The sequence below is a fragment of the Clarias gariepinus genome, chromosome 1, assembly GCF_024256425.1.
Source record: "Clarias gariepinus isolate MV-2021 ecotype Netherlands chromosome 1, CGAR_prim_01v2, whole genome shotgun sequence".
NCBI lineage: Eukaryota > Metazoa > Chordata > Actinopteri > Siluriformes > Clariidae > Clarias > Clarias gariepinus.
Window position 1 is genome coordinate 16,915,778 of NC_071100.1, and position 22,358 is coordinate 16,938,135.

The 22,358-nt window shown below is 39.7% G+C and overlaps 1 pseudogene; it reads right to left on the reverse strand.

Annotated features, from left to right (window-relative positions):
- Window positions 1–22,358, reverse strand: part of LOC128520480 (basement membrane-specific heparan sulfate proteoglycan core protein-like) — a 119,771-nt pseudogene that overhangs the window by 86,818 nt on the left and 10,595 nt on the right.

Below are 22,358 nucleotides of genomic sequence, written 5' to 3' on the forward strand. Positions count from 1 at the left end.
TTCTCTCTTACACTCAGTGTTTCAGTATAAAATCTCGCCCCTGGTCCTCTTCACTCATTCACACTCAGACTCTCCACTCGAGCATGGTGATGTTTCTGAAGCAGTAACTTTATGAAGACCATTAAACAGCCTCTCAGCAGCTTATTAAAAGAGTTTTACAGGTTTTTGTGACATTTTCCACTAAATCTAAACTAGTGTTGTTCCACTTGATCTCCAGCTCAGCTCACACCGGCCCTGCTCAGCCGTGCTCACACTGTCTCTCTTTAACTTTAATACAATCATCTACAGGAAACACTTCTCTGTGTCTAACTGTGTAAATGTTACTGTATTGTGATGCTGATCACATGGTGTTTATATGTTCAGTGTTGTACAGAATCACATGAGAGAAAGTCTCTTACTCACCAGTAACGTCTAACTGGAGTGCATTACTGTAGTCTGTGGTGTACTCTGGGGATCCTCTTCTAGCATAGCACCAGTACCGACCTCTATCAGAGACACTAACTGATCTGATGGTGTAGGAGTTTGTTTCAGGCATAGTCTCAGTGCTCTGTGTGGGTGTGGTCCAGTAAAACTTCCATCCAGTAGACTGTGGTGTCAGTGTACAGGTCAGAGTCACTGAGGTTCTTGTCAGGACGTTTCCTTTAAGACTTGATGTGATCACAGGTTTAGGTTTTTCTGTTAGAGATTAAATACAGTATCAGAATGTGAAGTAGTCTTTACTACACAAATCACCTCTACAGTAAAACACTATTACTCTCTCAGTGACGACACTAAACACATCAGGACTAATGTCACATTGTTTATCAATTTTCAGTTATTCAAATGACGTGAATGAAAATATATAGAAATATTAAATATGAAGTGTCAATAATATTAAAGTGTGGGTGAGAAAATACTGTAACTGATACGTGATCATCCAAGTCTCCAATCTCTCTCTCTCTCTTTCTTTATCAATTTATCATAATTGGTGTGTAAAAAGTAACAAAAAAAGGAAAAAATATTTTGGGAAAGTGGAACACAAACTGCAAAATTACACATCTAATCCTTATAAGACGTATTGGGAAGCTTTACACACACACACACACACACACACACACACACATATACAGTATATATATTTTATACATGATGTTTGTAAACATTGTGTCAAATCTCAAAATTTGTCTTAATATTGTCATTCCATTAGTGTGTTTGTTTAAACGTTAACACAGTGAGTCTTTAGATGTTATCATGTGTAAGTAGACAAGCTACACGTGTACAGTGGAACCTCGGATTACGAGTAACACGGTTTGCAAGTGTTCCGCAAGACGAGAAAAAAGTCTTGGTTTACGAGTACCAAGTATCATGTATCACGTATCACGCATGCGCTTTTTGTTTTGACGTCGAGCGTCCTGTGATCACAACTGAGCCAACGTTTTTTCTCTTTCTTGTGCTGCGGAATTGTGGGTAATCGTCTCCCCTGCTGGGTCTTAATGCTCGTCTCTTACTGGTATAATCAACATCCGTGCACGCGTGCACTGTTAACTATAACACTGTGACCATGTGTGTGTTTGTAAAACATTTTTGCAAGCGTGTGTGTACAGCGCGCGTTTTGTTTATTATAACATCCGTGTAGACTGCGCGTATAAGCAAAAGCAAGTCTCATTAGAGGGTAAAGATCCATTTTTTCTCTTCCTCTCTATATCAGCCTGTCGTGTTTCACTTTACCTTCGAAAAGAATCAGAGAGTGTAAGGCAGAGAGTGTGTGTGTGTATGTGTGTGTGTGTGTGTAGTGTGTGTTGTGTATGTTTGTGGGAAGCCGAGAGGAGGAGGGGTTGTGAGAGGGACTGTAAAGGCGAGAGAGTGTGTGTGTGTGTGTGTGTGTGTGTACATACACACATACACACACACACACACACACACACACACACACTCAGAAACGTTGCTCTGTCAAAGGTATAGTGCGGTTCATTCGTTTGTTTGTTTTACTTTACAGCAGTAATTCTGTTAGTATGTGCTCACACGAGTGTAATTAGCGATGTTCCTTGCTAATTTTTCTGATAAAACAGTCTCTCCGTTAATGTGTGCACGCACATTACACACACACACACACACACACACACACACACACACACACACACACACACACAGCGCCTGCGTGCATAAACGGAAACACTTATCTGTCAGGATTTATTTTTACTTTTTTTTATTAATTATTTGTATGTATTTATTTTTTGGGGATGTGGAACGAACAATTTAAGTTTCCATTATTTCTTATGGGAAAATTTAATTTGGTTTACGAGTGTCTTGGAATACGAGCCTACTTCCGGAACGAATTATGCTTATAATCCGAAGTTCCACTGTACTGTAGGTTTTTGTGTCATCCTATATTTTGTGTTCTTTAAATTTGTAGTAGATTTATTAACTGAAATAAATGAAACTAAATGATGCTACTGCATCAGCAGATGTCAATGTGTTTTTACGGTATGATAAGAATTAAATGCGGTAGGCTGTTATGATCATCATAATGTTCTTTAATAAATAATAAAAATTTTTTAACAAATTACATTTTTACATCCCAGCACCCCCGTTGCGCTGTACCACCGCCGGCACCACCAGTTTATCATCACAGTACTAAAATTACAGTACAAATTTAAAACTTAAATTAAATATAGGCGTTTCTTAGTTCCATCGAATTTAAGCAAAGTAAATGTTAACACAGTGATCCTTTATATTTTATCATGTGTAACACTCGCGTAGCCAGAAAACTCTGGCTGTGTGTATCAGGAAACGTGGGTGAGCCACAGGTGTTGTCAGATTAATGGGCAAAAACGATATAATATAAAGGCTATGTAGCTTATATAGTTTTAAGACTCTCCTTTTATTTAAGTGCACGCACAATGACTACAAAACGTTATGATTTTGTAAAATAAAGAAAGTAAACAGGGATACAGCGCTATTCTGTATTGTTTTTGGTGAACTTGAGCGCGTCAGAAAATTAACTGAAACTATGTGTATACTCACCTCACAGACGTAAAAAATATATACTTACAAAAAGCAAAATGTCTGCTTTTATATAAACTGATGGAAAATGAAAACATCTTATGTAATTCGTATGAAACATAAATTATTGGCGCATCCACTGCTGTGGAGACAACGAGATGACGTGATCACCTTCATTACTACAGCCGAAAACAGAAAAATCACTAATTTATCAATTAATTATTAAAATGGTCAGAGTCAGGCTCCTTGCTGTCTTTCCTGGCGCAAGGGGGGGCATGAGGGGTCGGATACGTCAGCATCACCAGTTTCAAATCATCAGTCCGGGAGCACAATGATAGAAACGTCTGTCCTGTAAAACTGTCCTGATGGAGAATAATCCTAATTTCGGAAAATCCTCAACAAAAAAGAGTTTACAGACCAAGAAAGTAGAAAACTTTAACAGAATGGCGTCCGGGAATCACCACAAACACTTACAGACTAAGGTAAGTAAAGTTAACATCCATCCACGCATGTGTGTCATGCGGGTGAGTGACGGTCGTCGTACACATTAACCCCGCCCCCTCTCCTGTCTCTGCTTCACACACAGCCTGATTCTTTTCCAACATGAAGTGCAGGTTAATTGGTTTTATTGTTACTTAAAGGGGTCATACAGGCCTACATGCACTTTTTCAAGCTGTTTGGACTGAACTGTGTGTACACAACCACTCTACGATGATAAAGAGCCGCCCAGTGATTTTCTTTTTATTTATTAAATGATGAAGTTTTTAAGTGATGCCCCTTCTGAAATCAGGCCAATCGCAAATGCCTGTCACTGTGACGCCACACCACAAGAGGCCGCTCCTACACTAGTTGATTGACACTGGTGTTTTAGCAAAGACCCGCCCCGAGTGAGAAGAAGCTGTCGGCCATTGTTTTTTGACGCTGGAGCAAAATGTCGCCTAAGCGAGTGTTGTGTACAGTTGTTGTGTGTAATAGCGAACACAGCAGTCGTCATTTACTACCTAGGGTTAGTGACCTAGGGTTAGGTATCTGAGCCGCTGAGGACGCAGTGGCTGAATTTAGTTTTTTAAAGCTAACGTCCCCGCTGATTTACCTAAATGCGTTCATGTTTGCGCTAATAATTTTTCACCAGACTGATTTATAAACGCGGGTCAATATAAAGCAGGTTTTACTAGGAAGCTGCTCCTAAAAATGGATCTGTACTTACGCTTCGTGTTCCTGCTTCATCTTCACCAGGCTCAGTGAGTAATTTATTTTTCTATGAATCTTTGAAGATCGCCTTTTCTAATAATCACGATGAATGCGAAGTGTAAGTTAACTTACACTTTCATAGAACATGGTTATGGCTTCTTCTCTGTGTATATCCGTCTCTATATAATCCCTAATCGCACGTTTATAATAAACAATGCATTAAGGTGACTGTCTAGTTGCAAACTGTGTACGTAGTCGGAAAACTATATTATGCTTACCTTTGTAACGTTAGATGGTTTATAACAATGTCTGTCGAAGATTAAGAAGTCATGTAAACACATCAGTAAACACATCGCGTCAGTATCTCTCTCGGTAAGCTTCTCCGGTTTTTGTTGTTGTTGCTTGCGGCAGCGTAACAGCCCGTTAATTCATGTCCATGCAGTGATGAGAGACAAATCGAGTTGATGCATTTCCATTCTTTAAATTTCTGCGTTGTCAGGCGATATTACAAACTTCCGTGTAGGTTCCGTACTTAAATCAAACCAAAAACTACTTAAGAAAACAGGCTCAGGCTCTATATTCCAGCTTATCTCACATTTTCGCGTTTTCGCACTTTGGACTGCATTACCCACAAAGCATTGCTGGCACTGGACTACACTCCCGTAAACAGCTGCCGTAAAATCAACCTCTCTTCCGCAACACCTGCCATTATATACTGTGGCGTGGGCGGGGCGGCGGCTGACGACCAGCATGCTTTGCGGGAATGTCGGTGTGTTCACCATAATGGGGAAAGGTGTTTGGGTTAGTGACTTCGGCCCTGTTGTGTGTGTGTTGAGGTGTGTAACGTGTGAAATGTGCTCTAGTTCAGGCTGACGCTGAATTAGAGGTAGGCTCCTGAGTGAAGGTGCTGCTCATGCCATACCGGCTGTATGCTAAATAAAGTACTCCCAGCCATTGCATTGGGCAGCAAACAAGCTCGCTCGTCTCTCCAGCATTTCTTCAGGCGTAAAAACGCTACATTGGTGTCAGAAGTGGGATGGAGAGTCACGGGTTTGAGCGCACAACGGAGGACCTTCAGAAAATCCAAGCGGGCCGCCGAGTAGCGGAGCGACTACTCGCACGAAAGAAGCGCTTTCCCGATGGCGCTAAAGCGAGCACACCACGGCAACCAACGCGGAGCGGCGAGGTGGAAATCCCGGCACTGGAGCTCGAGGCGGACATTGCGCAAGCGCCGGCTACAGCTCCGTGCGCCGTTAGCCGGCAAAGCGACCTGCCGCTGCGCGAGGCCGAGCGGGCTGAGCCCATATTGGCGATACATCGCGGCGGAAGAGCCGAGCGACCGCCTGCAGCTCAGTGGCGCTCCGTTCGTGAACCTAGCCGGGGACAGGGCTACCCGTCGCGGCTAGGCAACGAGCAACTCCCCGACGTTTCGCGGCGAGGCCGAGGCACGGGACAGCGTACACCAGCAGCCGCTAGACTAGCGCCGGGAGGACGCGTGGTAAGCCGCGCTGGGCTCTACATCGACTGTGTGCTGGATGGCGTCTTACTGCGGGCGCTCGTGGACACCGGCTCCACTGTTTCGCTGCTGCGCTCTGGATTACTGGGGCAAAGCAAGCGTGTTTGCGGACGGCCTGATCCTGCCTTCAGCATCTGCACCGTTGCTGGGGGCTACGTGAAGGTAAGGGCGTGTCGCACAGTGCGAGTCCAGGTGGGTGGACGAACTTATTCCCACGGGTTCGTTGTGGGGGACGTCGAGGAGGACTGCGTTTTGGGGTTGGATATTTTGGAGAGATGGGGTGCGCTGCTGAATTTGTCCAGCGGAACTCTGCGTGGTAACTTCGGGGTAGCCAGGTTGCTCGGACCCAAACCACAACTGGACAGGTTAGCAGCACACACCCGGGGGGCGGAACTTCCGGTAGCAGACCGAGCGGGAAATCTGCGCGCTAACACCGGCGCTTTACCTCGCCGGCCGGGCAGCAAAGCGCGTGGCCGGTACTGCGAGCAAGTGGAGCGCCGTCGCGACGTAGAACCCTCGACGCAGGACGTTCCCCCCGTGCAGTCCTCCGGTGGTGATCAGCCGTCCGAGCCAGCATGCAGCCGTCTTACTGCGTCTCCCAGAGCGTCACCCGCAGTCGCTCCGCCGGTCTCGCCGGTCTCACAGCTGAACTTTGAACCGCTCATCGCCAGGCAGAAGGGCCCCACCCAGCGCTCGCGGGCACCGCTGCAAGACTTTCAGGTGGGGGCACCTATAGGGCGAATGGGCGTGGACACTCACAGCCAGGGGCGAGATTTTGCTGCTGGCGAGCAGGTGTGGGTGTGTTCCTCCGGAAGGAGAAGGAGGGGGCTCTCGGCCGGGCGTGTGTCTCACTGGGTGGGCCCCTGTGCGGTAATAGCTCGGCTCTCCGATGTCATCTACCGGGTGCGGTTGGCGGGGTGGGTACGAGTTTTGCTCCACCGGGACCGTCTTGCGTCTTACCAGCCGCACGCCGATGAAACATCGAACTCTGTGGAGGCCGGACCGCCTCAGGACTATGTTCGCGTTCATCCCTCACCTGCCAAAGGACGCCGGCGTTCCCACCGCCAGCGCCGACCGCCTCTAAAACTTTCTTTTTATCATTTTTATATTAATATTTTTGGGTTGTTGAACAAATCACTGGAGTTTCCATTATTTCTTTCATGGTGAAATTCGCTCTGAAACTAATCACCGTCCGGGATTCACCTCGTCTAGATTTAAAGGCGCAGAGACTTTATTTCACTCTGAGACTCATTACTTTAGGTGCGGTTACGGGTTTTGGCCACATGATGGCAGTGTTGGAAAAGGAGACAGATTTACTCAAGTGGAGTGGTTTACTTTATATTGTATATTTGTGCCAAAGGTGTGTAAGACTTACTTTGTCCCCGTCTTAGGAACAAATCAGTACAGAAACATTTTCTAAACACACGACAAACACCCAGTGAACCAGTGAATGGGAGCAAATAACACATCACTTCATGACACAAACTCCAACATCTACATCACAGTGTTTAAATTCCTCACGTCCTACACCATCGGTAAATCTCCACCCACAAGGTCATGTGTACCAGCACCTACATTATAACAAAACACACACACACAAACACACACACCTGATACAGAGAGTGTAACAGGAGCACTGATCTGTGAGAGCTGAGAGTCTCTTCTCCTCGTCCCTCTACAGGTGTATTTACCCCCGTCAGAGTCTCTAACTGAGCTGATGATCAACTCCTGTGTTGTGTCTCGTAGCTGTGTGTTATCATACTTATACCAGCTGTATGTCCACTTAGTGTCTCCTTCTGTCCTGTTACACCTGAAAGTCACACTCTCTCCTCTGTACACCTGTCTATCAGGATTTATAATCACCACAGGTTTAGGACTCACTGTGAGGGAAACAAAAAACAAAACAAAAAGATTTAGACTCGTGTGCAGAATTATGGTCACATATCTGTAAGTTTCTTTAAATTAGTGTCGTTGTGTATACATAATAATAGAGGACCATCAAAAATCAATTACTATCATTTTTCTTCTACATTTAAATGCTAAAAGGATCGCTCACACAAGATATAAAATCGTCCTCTACACTGCCACGCTCCATCTCCTCATCCACTAAAATCAGGGTGACACCAGGGATATTCTTTAGCTGATGCTATAATAGATAGGGTTGTTGGACTTTTCAATGAGGACACTCTGAAACAGAGGTCACGTTAACCGAATATTTTCAGAATATCTTCAGCAGTGACAGAAAATATCTGAAGACCATCTTTTTAACAGATGCAAATGTAATCTGTCCTCCTGAAATCTATCAGAAAAAGATTCCCTTTTGAGCACGTGGGTCTCATCGCTGACCTCGACACTGTACTCAGTACATCTCGTATCTGGGCACTGACAGCATGTTAAAGAGCTATGAGCTAGATGTTTTAACGCATTTCTGTAAGGGAAATGTTTCCTGACTACAAAACTCTGGCTCAGAACTGAACTTGAGGTAGCCCAAGTAAAACCAAGTAAAACCATAAAAAAACTTATAAACCAAGTAGGTGTAGCTTATTTTTGTTGTGCTTGCTAACTTTTCACAGTCAGTTACAATTACTCCTACTGTGTACTAGTTAGCATGATGACAGAGTTTCTATGCTGGTGCTATGATGTTACTGAGAGTGAATTATTGATAAAGTTAGTTAGTATGGGTTGCCAAACGTAAAAAACGTAATCGTCCCGTATTTAGAGAAAATATTACGCGTTACGTATTGAGGTGAAAAGAAACGCGATTTGTCCTGTATTTCAGCTAGAATAAAAATTAAAAAAACACACAAAGCTGGAGTTATCTTGTGTCTTTACGCTGCGCAGCAGCCTCGGCTTCTCTCATTCTCTCCCCCACCTTCTCCTGTTGATCAGCTGATCGGTTTATCAGCTGTTTGCTGGAGCCCCAGCCATAAAAGCTGCTAGTCATGATCGGTTTGGATATGTGAGAGAGAAACATAAAGGTGAAACCAGGAGATGTCCTTATTGAATCATCGGAGTTGAACAGGTGATGGAGAAACAGGTTTATCTATAAGGTGACATGAATGAGTTGAAGGGAAGTTATGAACTGTTTCTGAGAGACAAATAACACCAGAATCCTTTTCTTCATAGCTGACAGCTGGTAACTGTGCAGGGGCGGGTCTAGCAAAGTTTTTCCAGGGGGCCAGGTAGGGCATTAACAAGGAAAGGGGGGCACAAAGAAATACTTTTCTTTCTTATTCTCATTTTAAATGCATAGCTTTTAAATACTTATCTGAATCTTACAACCAAAGTTGTCATTTGATGTTAAATGTATAGAAATCCATTATCGTTTATGGTAAATATTAAGTCTAAAAATATTAAGTCTCTGTAAGCCCAGTAAGCTTAACATCTGTGCAGTCTGAAATTATGTCGAAGAAAGATGTTGAATCTATTTAATTATTGTAGAAAAATAATTGATTTCTGTGCATTTGTGTTACGATTTAGCTGGTTGTGGCAGCCCAGGTCTCTGAATGACACTCCAGCGATCGTGATCTCTGTGTTGTGTTGTCAGTTCTTGTGCCATGTACTGTGTGTAAAATGGCATCAAAAATTCAATTAAGTGTTATTCTTTCTCAAATTTCTTTCTCTGTCTCCTTATTTCTTTCTCAACTTTCTTTCTCTGCCTCCTTTCACTTTTTAAAGGTTGCCATGTTTAAAAAAGTATTTTGTGCTGCCATGCTGTTTGTTGATGTGGTAAATAAATAGTTTATGAAAATATCACTAAATCTGTAATTTATTAATTTTAATACTCATTAATGATTATGTCTCACCTCTAGTCTTCTCTGTCTTAATTTCAGGTTTCCACCATGTGTTGTAGATAGTTCAGGAGGTTAACTCGACCGAGCAGTCTTTTGTTTTCCGCTAAGTACTGTTTAGAATACCAGAATAGGGAGGATAGTGTAGGTTTAAGTTTATTAGATTGATACATATATACCAACAGGACAGTGTACATCGCTGTCAGAACAACGTTTGTTTTCATTCAAAGGCTTTATATGGCTTTGCCAATAATACCTAGTGGGCCGGTCTTTAGTCAAAATGCCCGGGTCGATTTTTTGTCCCAGTCCAGCCCTGGGTGTCATTATGATATAGATCAGGTGTCATTCAGGATTTATAGGGCTACAAGACAGCAGACAATAGACAGTCCTGTGCTAAATAAACATAGTGTACAGAAAATGTGTCACTCACACAGACCTGCTGCAGCCTGCCAGGAAAATTCACTCTCACTCATTTTCGGGTTTCTTTATACTGCTTATCCTGTACAGGGTCACAGTGGCCTGGAGCCCTTCCCCTGTATTCATGGCACAAGGCAGGGTAGGGGTCAAAGTCCCCCGGGATACAGTCTGTATCTACATCTTCCTTCTAAACATCCTGCTATGCGGACGCATGTACATGTGTTAGTGTATGTGAGTTTGTGGCTCAGAGTGCAACTCTCTCTCTCTAGCTATGTTCCGATCCACAGTGTACTTTCTGTACCTTTTGGAACACCCTGCAACATCACCAGCGCAGATGTCACTTCCTTCCTACACTACGGGTATTAAGTATTAAATATTTATTGAAACAAACTGATACCATTATAAAACATGTACTATTGAAACATATATAACTTGTAAATAAATTATCTGATTAATTAACAAGATGTACAAAGATTATTATTATTTTTTTTACAGATTACGAGCCCTTATAATACTAAGGATTTCTTGATAAATGAAATCCTAAGAATTCCTATTAATACTATGTTACCCTTGATAATAAACATATAACTCCTTTTTTAGCTCCATTTTTTCCCACACTTTATTTTCTCATTCTCTTTCCCGGTGAAGTAAAGACCCGTTGCCCAATTGTTCCCTACACCAGTTGCAGTTTCCCTTGAATCGGTCCTTGAAGTGTGGAATCACGCTTAACATGACTGAATACTCTGTTCAGTACACTTCGCAGGGTACTTCAGGGCGATTGGAACACATCTTCTCTCTAGGTGCATTTAGATGGGCCTAAAATACCCTGAAATATATTTATAGTTTCTACAGTTCAGGAGTAACACAATCTTTGTTACTCATCTTTACTCATTAATCAGCTCTACAGAGTGAAAACATGTTTTCTGTCTCTGTGATGATCCTGGTCTCAGCTAAACTATAAGCTACGTATGCTTTCAGTTTCGTACTGTGTGTCTATCAGAGAATGGACTGAGTTTACTTCTCCAGCACTTGTGCGTTCAGTCAGGGCCAGTTATTGTGACTCAGCCGCCATAAAGGTATCAGCCACTGCCTCGACTTTAATGCCCCAGTTCTGGACTGCTGCCGCACCCACAGGAATACAACAGCCTCGTCTGATTCCATGTGTTAGGTTCTGGAAATGCTGCTGCCGACTATGATTGACTACTATGCCTTAAATGCCAGGCTGTGTTAACTACCATTAACCTGTGACCGGCTTTCCAGCTTGTGGCCACGCCTACCTTGCCAGCCTGCCACAGATTTAATCCCAGTGCCTTCAACTTCCACCTGTCGCTGCTGCTAACGAATGAAGGATGGACCCTTGGCACTAGAGCTGCATAATTAATCAGAAATTTTTTTTAAATAAAAATCACACTCTCGATTCATACATACATGCGATCTAATTTCTAAATGACGGCGATTCACTTGCGAGTGTTTTCCCTGCATTCAGATCACGCTGTATTCACGAGTCCACTTATTTACTTGACAATAATCCCGGATTGCTGTATCAGTCAAGGTCACTGGTTGCATTCAAACAGTGTAACAGAAAATGTGCCAAAAACTGTTTTGCAGTTTGATTTTATTTTTGTTCGCTTAAACACTCACTTACTCCAGGAAACTCACACTTGCATTGTGCTCAAACTACAGACTTTCCTGCATGTGCTCAATATCACAACACTCTCACACATCGGAATTCTAGCCAATCATTAGCCATTTTTTTCCTTTTTTTACATTTTGGCGACCTGTTTCTGATTGACTCCTTTCAAGGCTTTATGTGTCTGCTTAATGCATATAGGTGTATCAAACACCAGCATTTAATTTCTCACGCAGAAAGATTGGAAACATAATCACCACGCAGTGAATCGTGTGAAACTGCGTAGGGGAGATGGCATGTTACATTTCTTTAATTGTGTTTATCATGGCATAAGTTGATTGTGCATCTGTGTTATTTTTATCAGCATATGGTAAATGTCTCTCACACACACACGCTAAAAACTAAAATACACACTACTGTCTGATCAGAGACAGGCACGTGCAGTTCTATTTGGGTTATAACTTAAAGTATGAGATTATTAAAGCTGCTGTGTTGATTCGAGTTGTTACACAGAGACTCTGAGAACAGAGTGAAAGCTACAGAAGAGTTTAGTGGAAGTGTGTTAAGATTCAGCAATAAACCCTTTGACAACAATAAACTCTACACTGTAAACTATGTATTTAATAACAAACTACCCAACACTGTTACATTTACCTTATGCTGATAAAATAATAATAATAATAATAATAATAATAATAATAATAATATAATTTAACACGTGATGAAGTTCTATAGTTGTCTGAGACCTACTTAGTCGTTATTTTAATGTATTATTGTTAAAATTCTATTTATGTGTAACAACTTTTCACTTTATTTAAATAAAAATATGGAAAGGTGACTTTTATTTTAGTACAAGAGAGTTGAAAGTCCTGTGCAGACAACACTTTTTTTTTCTCAAGTGTAATCAATGTTTTTTGTTGGAAGAAAAAACTAAAATCTGAGAGAGAATTGTGTGAGAGAATCGTGATCTTAATTCCCATTGAGAAACATCGTGATTTACAATTTCTCAAGAATTGTGCAGCCCTACTCGACACTCAGCGACTGCTGCCCACCTTCCCAGGCTACCAGCTTTGTGCCATCATACCTGCTGGACACTGCTCCTGACCCACACATGCACACTTTCATTCTTTTTACTCTTGTTTAGTTCTCTTTTATCTATTTACCTCTATTTTTCTCTCCTACACCTTTTATAATTTATATAATAATAAGATCTTGTCTCGTGTCTGTGGTCCTCCCTAGTCAAGTGTCTACATACCCGTAACATGACTTCACCAGTAGCATGGTTTTAAAGGAAAAACAGTTAACCAGTTTGAGTAATGTCCAATAAAGTGCTTTAAACCAATGGGCCTCATGCAGCATCTCTTAAACTTCTCTTAAATTTTCTCTCAATTTTCTGTTAAGAAAAAATATTAAAGTTCCATGGTATATTTGTAATCTGTGTCCAAATAAGTGGTTATATTTAAATTAGTACATAAACTAGGCCAGGATTTTGTTTTAAAGCTTGGTTTAATTATATATGACATTAACCAAAGTCAGTCTCATTTCGGTTCAGCCTTTGGATTCTATGCAGTCAGTCAGGACCACGTACTCTTTGAGCTCCAAAATGAGCTCCAGCCAACAAGAGAAGCAGCGTGACCAGAATTTACAGTTAACTTATAACCTTGTTTTTCCTGAGTTTATGTTTCTAATATTTCTTTTATCTTATTAATGTTATGTCAATATACCAGTTGATTTTACTTGCTTTCTGTATTTAATGTGACTCAGACTATGATCATTATATTATCCTTATTTATTCTTATTAAAGGAACCTGTCCATCTTTGTGTGCCTTGATAAATAATAATAATAATAATAATAGTAATAATAATAATAATAGTGTGGTTTGCCTTGCTCTTGAGCTTAGACTTTGTCTGTACCTTTGTCTTTGAGCTCTTTTACTGAAATGACTTGCTCTCATACCGGGTGCTACCTAATGTTCGCACACTGGGTGTCGGTTTCGGGGGCTTAAGTGGGCATGTGGCCAGGTGCCGTGTGTTTTACCTGATTGCTATCATTGGCGGTGTTGTCTAGCAAGCGCGTTTTCCGCTGATCTACCCGTCTGGAAATCCACAGAGTTGTTGTCTACAGATTCGCCTGCCACATGGGCCGCTGTATTACACTATCAGTTCACAATGACCTGCTTGCTCTTGAATCGCAGTTCATTTCATTCATTGTGCTGTGAAAAAGTATTTACCCGCTTTTGTTTTTTTCTGCCTGCAATGTGAAACACTCACTGCCAGTTACTACAAACTCTTGGTTGCAGTTGTTGCTGCTGCCAACAGTGACACAACCAGTTATTGGGCTTAGGGGACAATTACTTTTCACGCAGGCCCACGTAGGTTTGGATAGAGGTTTCCTTAAAAACTGAATTTGCTTAGGTTGTCTTTGTGTGATATTAAAATTTGTTTGGTGATTTAAATAATAAAAAAATAAAAATTCTGGAAGGTGGCAAACACTTTTTCATGACACTGTAATTCAATTAATCTGTAAACATAAACAATAAAAGTAGGTCATTTATACATGTAGGCTTCACATATTATTAATTCGAAATGCCTTTGTTAAAATGAATCTAAATAATGGCACAATAATATTAACAAATATAAAAGTAATGTTTCGTTTTTGTGCATTAACAAACTGACATGGTTTGTTTATTTCAGCCGTTGTGTTGGGAGCGACTACACACAGGTTCAGCAGCTTTTAAAAGACTTTTACAGCTTTTGGTGACATTTTCTTCTGAAGATAAATTAGTGTGTTTCCATATAAACTTTTCCAGCTCACTTCACACCAGTCCTGCTCGGCCGAGCTCACACTGTCTCTCTTTAACTTTAATACAGTGATTTAACTGAAAGACTTTTTAAAACCTGCTCACGTGTTGCTTATATGTTCAGTGTTGTACAGAATCACTTTATAGAAAATATCTTACTTACCTTTAACCTTTAGTGAGAATTCTTTACTGTATTCTGTGTAGTAGACTGGGTTTCCTCTTCCAGCTCTGCACCTGTACTGACCTCCATCAGAGACACTAACTGGTGTGATGGTGAAGTTAAATGTTTCAGTTTTAGTCTCTTTGCTCTGTCTGTCCTTAATCCAGTAAAACCTCCACCCATTAGACTCCAGATTCAGTGTACAGGTCAGAGTCACTGAGTTTCCTGTCAGGACGTCTCCTGTAAGACTTGATGTGAGTTCAGGTTTAGGTTTTTCTGTTAGAAATGAAATACAATTCAAATGTGATGTAGTGTTTATTACACTAATAACTTCTACAGTAAAACAATAATATTCTCTATGTGATGATGTAAAACAACTTATGACTGACTGAGAATTTACATTTAGACACGTGATGAAAATGAAGAAGGATATTAAATGTAAATCTTCGCTGTGATTAAGGTAAGAGTCAGAAAATATGAAGCAGGTCTTCAATCTCTCTCTACATCAGTTCATGATCATGGGTGTACAGAGTGACAAGTAATTTGGAAAATGAAAAACTACACATCTGGAAGATATTTTGGAAAACTCCATAAATGTTAATGTTTTTGTTTTTAACACTTTGTGTTTTGTATAAACATCAATAAACATGTGGAGTGTTGATACCACACATCAGATGAACAAATTAATGTCATCATTAAAGTTCTATAAACACAGTACACATGTAGAAATCTCTGACACTCAGTAGGAGATGTATAAAACATTCTGTATTCACAGTCTAATCATCTGCTTATTTACACATTTAATTAAAACCCAATTTAATGCACACATACAGATGGTCCTCTACCGGAATAATGGTTTTACCTTTGCGTCTCACGGCAACAGCACTTGGCTTTGTATTTGCTGGCTTTTACCGCTGAGTGGCGCTATATAACTACAGTAACTACAGTATATAACTACTGACTCCTCAGGCCTTAGTTCATTCTCTGCAGGATTAATGAGCCGCAGCTCCTTCAGAGCTGCACGTAGTAGCGGATAAAATCAATTGAAACACTGTAATTAAATGAATTCGTGATCACAGTATTAACATTACAGTACAAATGTAGAATAAAAAAATTATTAAATCTTATTAGGATCGAATTTAAGCGAAGTAAACAATAACACAGGAGCCTTTATATTTTATCATGTGTAATTAGGAAAGCTACGTGTAGGGTCTTGTGTCATCTTATACTTTGTGTTCTTTAAATTTGATTAAATTACTATTACTATTTGATAAATAGATTTATTAACTGAAATAAATGAAACTAAATTAGCATAAAATAAAAAAATTGTCAGGACGTGCTACTGCGCCAGCAAATGTCGTTGTCATTCAGCCCCGGTTGTGTTTTGCGTTATTATAAGAATGAAATGCAGTAGGCTGTTATGATCATCATAATTTTCTTTATTAAATAATAACCCCCATTGTGCTGTACCACCGCCAGCAAAACCTTATAAAATACAAGTGAAACATTAAACGGATTTACAATCACAGTACTAAAATTACAGTACAGATTTAAAATTAAAATTGAGCCTTTATATTTTATCATGTGTAACACTTGCGTAGCCAGAAAACTTTGAGTGTGCATCAGAAAAAGTTGTCAGATTAATATACAAAAACTATACAATAAAACTATATAAGCTACATAGACTTTATAAGACTCTACTTTTATTTAAGTGCACAAAATGTTATGATTTTCTAAAATAAGTAAACAGGGGCCCATTCTGTATCGGTTCTGTGAACTTGAGTTCGTCAGAAAATAAACCGAAACTCCGTGTATATTCGCCTCACAGACGTGAAAAATATATACTTACAGAAAGCAAAATGTCTGCTTTTATATAAACTAATGGAAAACAAATATCAGATGATGTAATTTGTATGAGACGTGAATTATAGACACATCCACTGCTGCAGAGACGACGAGATGACATGATTACCTTCATCACCGCAGCCGAAACCAAAGAAATTACTAATTTATCAATGAATTATTAAAATGGTCAGATTCAAATGGTCTTCTTGCTGTTTTTCCCGACATATTCATAATCATTAGTCTACTTCTGCCGGTGCGATCTAGAAAACGTGCGTCCGGTTGAGCACTAAATAGACTACGTAGGGAATTGAAGAGAAGGATCACGATGCTCAACATCCCAAACCCAAACCTCATTTAAATTAAATTAACAAGTATTGTAAGTAAACAACAATAGCCAAAAAATTAAAAAAGCATTATTATTTGGACTATAAAAATAAGCCTTCATCTATTTTCAGGCGTGCCAGCTGCCACTTTTTATTTAGAAGTTTTTAATACGAATCTTATAATGCCCACATGACATCAAACATTCCCCATCTTAATATTTTAACTATTTATTTTAACCATTTAAACCATTAAACTGTTGTCACCAAAAATGTAACAGATGAGGACTCATGTCCATCAATCTGATCTACAGTAAGCGGGAGAAACTCCCAGGTGGGAAGACACTGCTTTGTGTAGTTTAAAGACAAGAAAATCTTTAAAACAAACATCAACAGTCTCCACCAAAGAGTCTGGAACACAGAGTACAGGATGCGTCACACAGCCGTGATATATTATACTATAACCGTATTATACCAAAGAATATCAGTTAGAAATACAGAAAATAAAATACCTCCACTGTTTTAAACATTACAGAGACATCACAGCCAGCAGTAATTTTCAGAAGTACTTTTTAGAGGTGAGGCTGCACTGGGTGGGGTACAGGATGCATGTACATGGGCATTGTCTGGAGCTCAAATCTCCGAAACGTTGGGGCAGTTTTTTAAATAGACGCTATCTTTAATAACTGATGGAGGTTTTGAGCTGTACACACACACATTCTCGCCTAAACAACTCTTAATACTACACTTTGTGACACAATAACAGTAATATTGTAAACATGTTGCAGGCTGCCGTTTGGAGAAACCAGAGAATAAAGAATAAAACAGTTGTTGGGTCAAAATAACCTGGTGTTTACAGAAACAACACAGCAGTTTAGAGTGAATTTTTAAAATTATTCTAATGTTCTATTCTGAAAGTCTATTTTTCCAGTTATTTTTATATTTAATGTCTTTAAAATGTAAAATAAAAAAAAATTATAATAACAATGAGCCAAACACAGGCTATATAACAGTTCATTCTTTGTACAAATACAATTGTCACCTGGTGAATCATCAGTCCAAACAAAATTTAACCTTTTTTTTAAACTCCTTGTTGTACAGTAAATATCAATAGCTCTGGTTCTGATTATTCATGTTTGTTGTATAAAGTACTCGGATGTGGAAATTACCATCGCTAGTATTTCTTTGATACAACATGTGACTTTTTTATGACTTAAGCTCTAATTATATTTGAAAACTGCATCGAATGAAAATGCCACCTGGCGGTCGTTTCATGAATGACACGAAATGTGACTGATTTATTTTCTCCTGCGGCGGTGAGCACGACGGTAACAGGCGTTGACGACCTACTGTACGTGTGTTTATCAGTAAAATGGCAAACATACATTATGTCTATATAAATAACATGTTAAAGCCATTATACAGAATACACACCTACACTTTTCACTGTTACACACAAACAACATTAACAAAACAGAAATAAAACCCACTCACCTGATACAGTCAGTGTAACAGCAGCACTGGTCTCTGTGTATTTTGGGTCTGATGATTGTGTTCCTTTACATGTATAACCACCTTTATGAGACTTTTTAACTTCAGTGATTGTGTATCTATCCTCTATTCCAGTAGTAAGTTCTGTTTTATCTCTATACCAGTGGTACTGCCAGGATCCTCCAGTCTGTATCTCACATGTGAGAGTGACTCTTTCCCCAATGAACACACTCTCAGCTGGATGGACTGTCAGTGTGGGTTTTGGTCTCGCTATACAAAGATAATAAAATTTTAACACATACAGTACGTACAATTAAACATAACTTAAATATGATTTTATATAAATACACAATTTGACCGATTCCTTAAAAATGAATACATTGTTGTTGTTTTTTTTTACAGACTTACTAACTTTAACCCTGTAGTGACGTACCTGTCACTGTAATCGCGGCTGGATCGCTGTTGTCTGACTCGTAGTTTCCCCTGCGTGCTTTACAGTAGTATGTTGTTTGTCCTACATTAGAGATTGTTACTTTATGTGTGTTAGCATCTGGAGCTCCTTCAGGGAGATGATTTAATGTCTGATTTTCATAAAAGAGAAAAGTCCATCCAGTACCCTGCAGATCACAGCTCAGAGTAACTTTGTCTCCAGTGTAGATGGAGCTCTGATCCACACTCACAGTCGGTTTGGGTTTTTCTGTTGATATGAAATGATGAAGAGATTAGAGCTGTTTTTACCTTTATAGCATGAACATCTATTCTCTCACATTCCTGATTAATAAAGACGTCTGATTACAAATTTATTGTAAAAGGTACAGTTGGTTACATTTCTACAGTGGAGCAGAGGGGTAAGACGCATTTCTCTCTCTCTCTCTCTCTCTCTCTCTCTCTCTCTCTCTCTCTCTCTCATGTGAGTGTGTCATATTTGTTGTATTCGTGTTGTCTTTCTTGTGTGTGTGACTTTTTATAATGTGTGTTATCTCTTCTATGTGAAGTTTCTCTTGTGTACAATTGCCACATCTCTCTCATCTTTCACATCCAAGTGTGTGTGTGTGTGTGTGTTTGTTTTAAATTGCATGGTTACATGATGTCTGTTTAAATATGTGCTTCAAAGTGTGTAATCATGAATCAACAGTCTTTATATCTGACACTCATATTATAGTAACATCACATATCATACTTTGTCCCCTTATTGTAGATTGTCAATAAGAGGATTGACCTTTGACCCTACTTCACATTTTGTAAAATACAAGTGTATTTCATGACTGATTGGAGCAAATGGCCCCAAAAAAATAATTTTAAATCAAGCTCACTAAGCTTCCATTCAGTCACCTTTAGCTTTGATTACAGCACACAATGTGGTGTCCAGTTCATGTGTAAAAATGATTCCTCATGTTCCCAGAAACTCCCTTCCAATTTAATTCCTGAAATCATGTGCCATCAGGGAGGAAAAACTCTACTGATGTGACCAGATCATAACACTGTCTCCAGAGTCTTGTACAGTGGACACTATGCATGATGGGTGCATCGCTTTATGTGCTTTCCTTCTTACCCTGACGAGCTCATTACTATAGACTAGAGTGAATCTGGACTCATCAGACCCCCCCCCCCCTCCCCGACCCCCCCCCCACACACACAGAAAAGCACAGTGTGTGAATCAGGTGTTGCTGTTCTGTTCTCAACATTTATGATGTAAATGCTAATGATGGAGTGTATGTTAACAATTCAGAGTTTGAAATTCACTTGTTAATGTTGCCTAATTATTAAACAAATACTGTATTTCTAGTAAAAAAGAACCAAAGAAAGACTCCGGACTTTGTGCACATCTGGATGAAGTAAGGCAGGAATTATTGCAGCATTAAAACCTAAGTGAGCCGCACTTGTAATGCCTAGATTGTAAACCCAAGCATCACCAAGAGCAGACTGATGTGACAGTTACATGCAGCCTCATTATATACAGTTAGGAAGGGGAGGGGCGCACACCTTGTCCCCTCCTTTGTACTTCTTTTTTTCCTTACCAAATTATTAATCCATTATAATCCAACTTTTTACAATAATTTCACCCATTATGTACGTACATTTTTTCTGCCAGTTCTGTTACATCCTATACCTTGTCATCTGACCACGTGCTTATATTTTTTCCCATTATAATTCATTTTTTTTGCAAATTACTTTCCATTATCTTTGCACTTTTCTTGTTTAATTAAAAAAATATTGGGGTGGCGCTTATTTTTACTATACATTCCTGCATTTTCTGGTTTACTTTATACAGTTCTCAAGAGACAGGCCATGGGCAAGCATCTCTGTCGCACTATTTTAATTTCGTGTCTTGTTTTCCCAATTTGTTGTGTTGTGTATTTTATTTTAATCTTGTAGCTGATTGTAATAGCTCAAGTGCTCACTACATCCCTCTGGACGACTCGGACAGCCAGGGCAGAACGGATTACAACCCTCCTGAACCTGCCATGGACCGGGCCTCTGTGAGTTTCACCCAGGATGAGTCTGAGCCCCCTGTTTTATTCATGCATTTTCTAGACGAGAGGGGGCTTACGTATTACAAGAAGGATGACTCCAAACCCGGTCCTTCTAAAAGACTGCGTTTGGAGGTAAATAGCCCTCCTTCTCATGCTTTTAGGCCTGTACGGCCAGAGTCTAGTACTCCAGCTCCTTCTGTCCTAAAGCCTGTTTGTCACATAAGTGTTGCTACTCAGATGATTTTAAAGTGTCTGTTAGTACACAAACTAACGAGAGTGCCTCTGTTGATACCCAAACAGATTTTCCTCCAGCATCTGTACCACTTCTTAATCGTGACATTTCTGTGACTTTTATTCCTCTCACTGATCTTCCTGTCGGTGTTGTTCTGGCTCAGAGAAGGTTTGATATGTGATTTTATATAGTCTATTTTATTATTGATGCTTACCCAGACCCCCTATGTTTTTTGGTACTTTTATGTTGGGCCTTATACTTTGTATTTTTATATTTGTTTTGTCATTATGTAGATGCACATACTATTTTATTTTTTGTGTCTACTCTTATTGAACTTATTATTCATAAAACTGATTTCGTGTCTTTTTGGTATTTGTCTATGCCCTCTTATATAGTCATGTGTGCGCAACTGTGGGTGCACATGTTGCACGTGTACTTCTGAGATTACATCATGTCTAGGGTTACTATTACATCATGCATGTTGGGTACACACTGTACACTGAACACCATTACATCATTACCCATCCCCTATGACGTTGGGTACACACTGTACTGTACACTGAGATTACATCAATCTCCTTTTTGCTATGACTTACGACCTGTCTTTATGACATCTGCTTTTGTCCTTGGCTCACCTCTGTTTCGTCCCTTTACCTCTTATTATTTTACTAAGATCCATATTCTGTTAATTACTATTATCATTTTGTCACATTGCTGCATATATGCTTACATATTTCCCCCTCTGTGATTTTTAAGTCGCATAAGAGCGTAAAGAAAATAAGAAAAAGAAAATAATTCCTTTACAATTACAGTATGTAGATAATCCCCTTACACAACACCGGACGCCATGACAGCACAACTTTTTGTGCCTTTTGGAAAGAAGGAGAAAGCGATGTGACTGGCATGTATACATTTTTAAGACATAACATGCGAACGGTCCCTTAGGGCATCATGTAACTTTTACTTTAAAATTATTTTGGTATTAAAGTGTGTTGTTGTGTTGTCCTGTAAGGTCAGTCCTTTTAAAATTAATACACTTTGCTTATTTAGTTTGTTTAGGCATAAAAATCACACAATGAAGATTTTTCTCTTGAAGTTGAAAAACTATTTTCTGAACCCTTAGGAGTCTGCAGGTGTTCTGGGGCCCTGAAGAACTTCTGACACGTCCTGACATTTGTGTATTTTTCAGTTACTTATAAACATATAAATGGCTAAAGTCGTACATTACACTATTAATTCCTACTGTGTGTACAGGATTCACAGTTTCAGTTCATGTTGGTGACGTGTTTCAAACATATTTTCTCGAAGACTGAGACTAAAATCGCACCCTGTTTATTTTCTTCATTTTACAAATAAAAGTAGGCCCTTAACAGATTAAAATGTACTACACTTATGTGTATAATCAAACATGATGGAGCATTTAAAGCTCTTTTCACGATTACCTGAAAAAAATGCAAGTGTCTCCACCGGTGGGTCCGCCGACTCCTAAAGGTTTTAAACATCTGTAA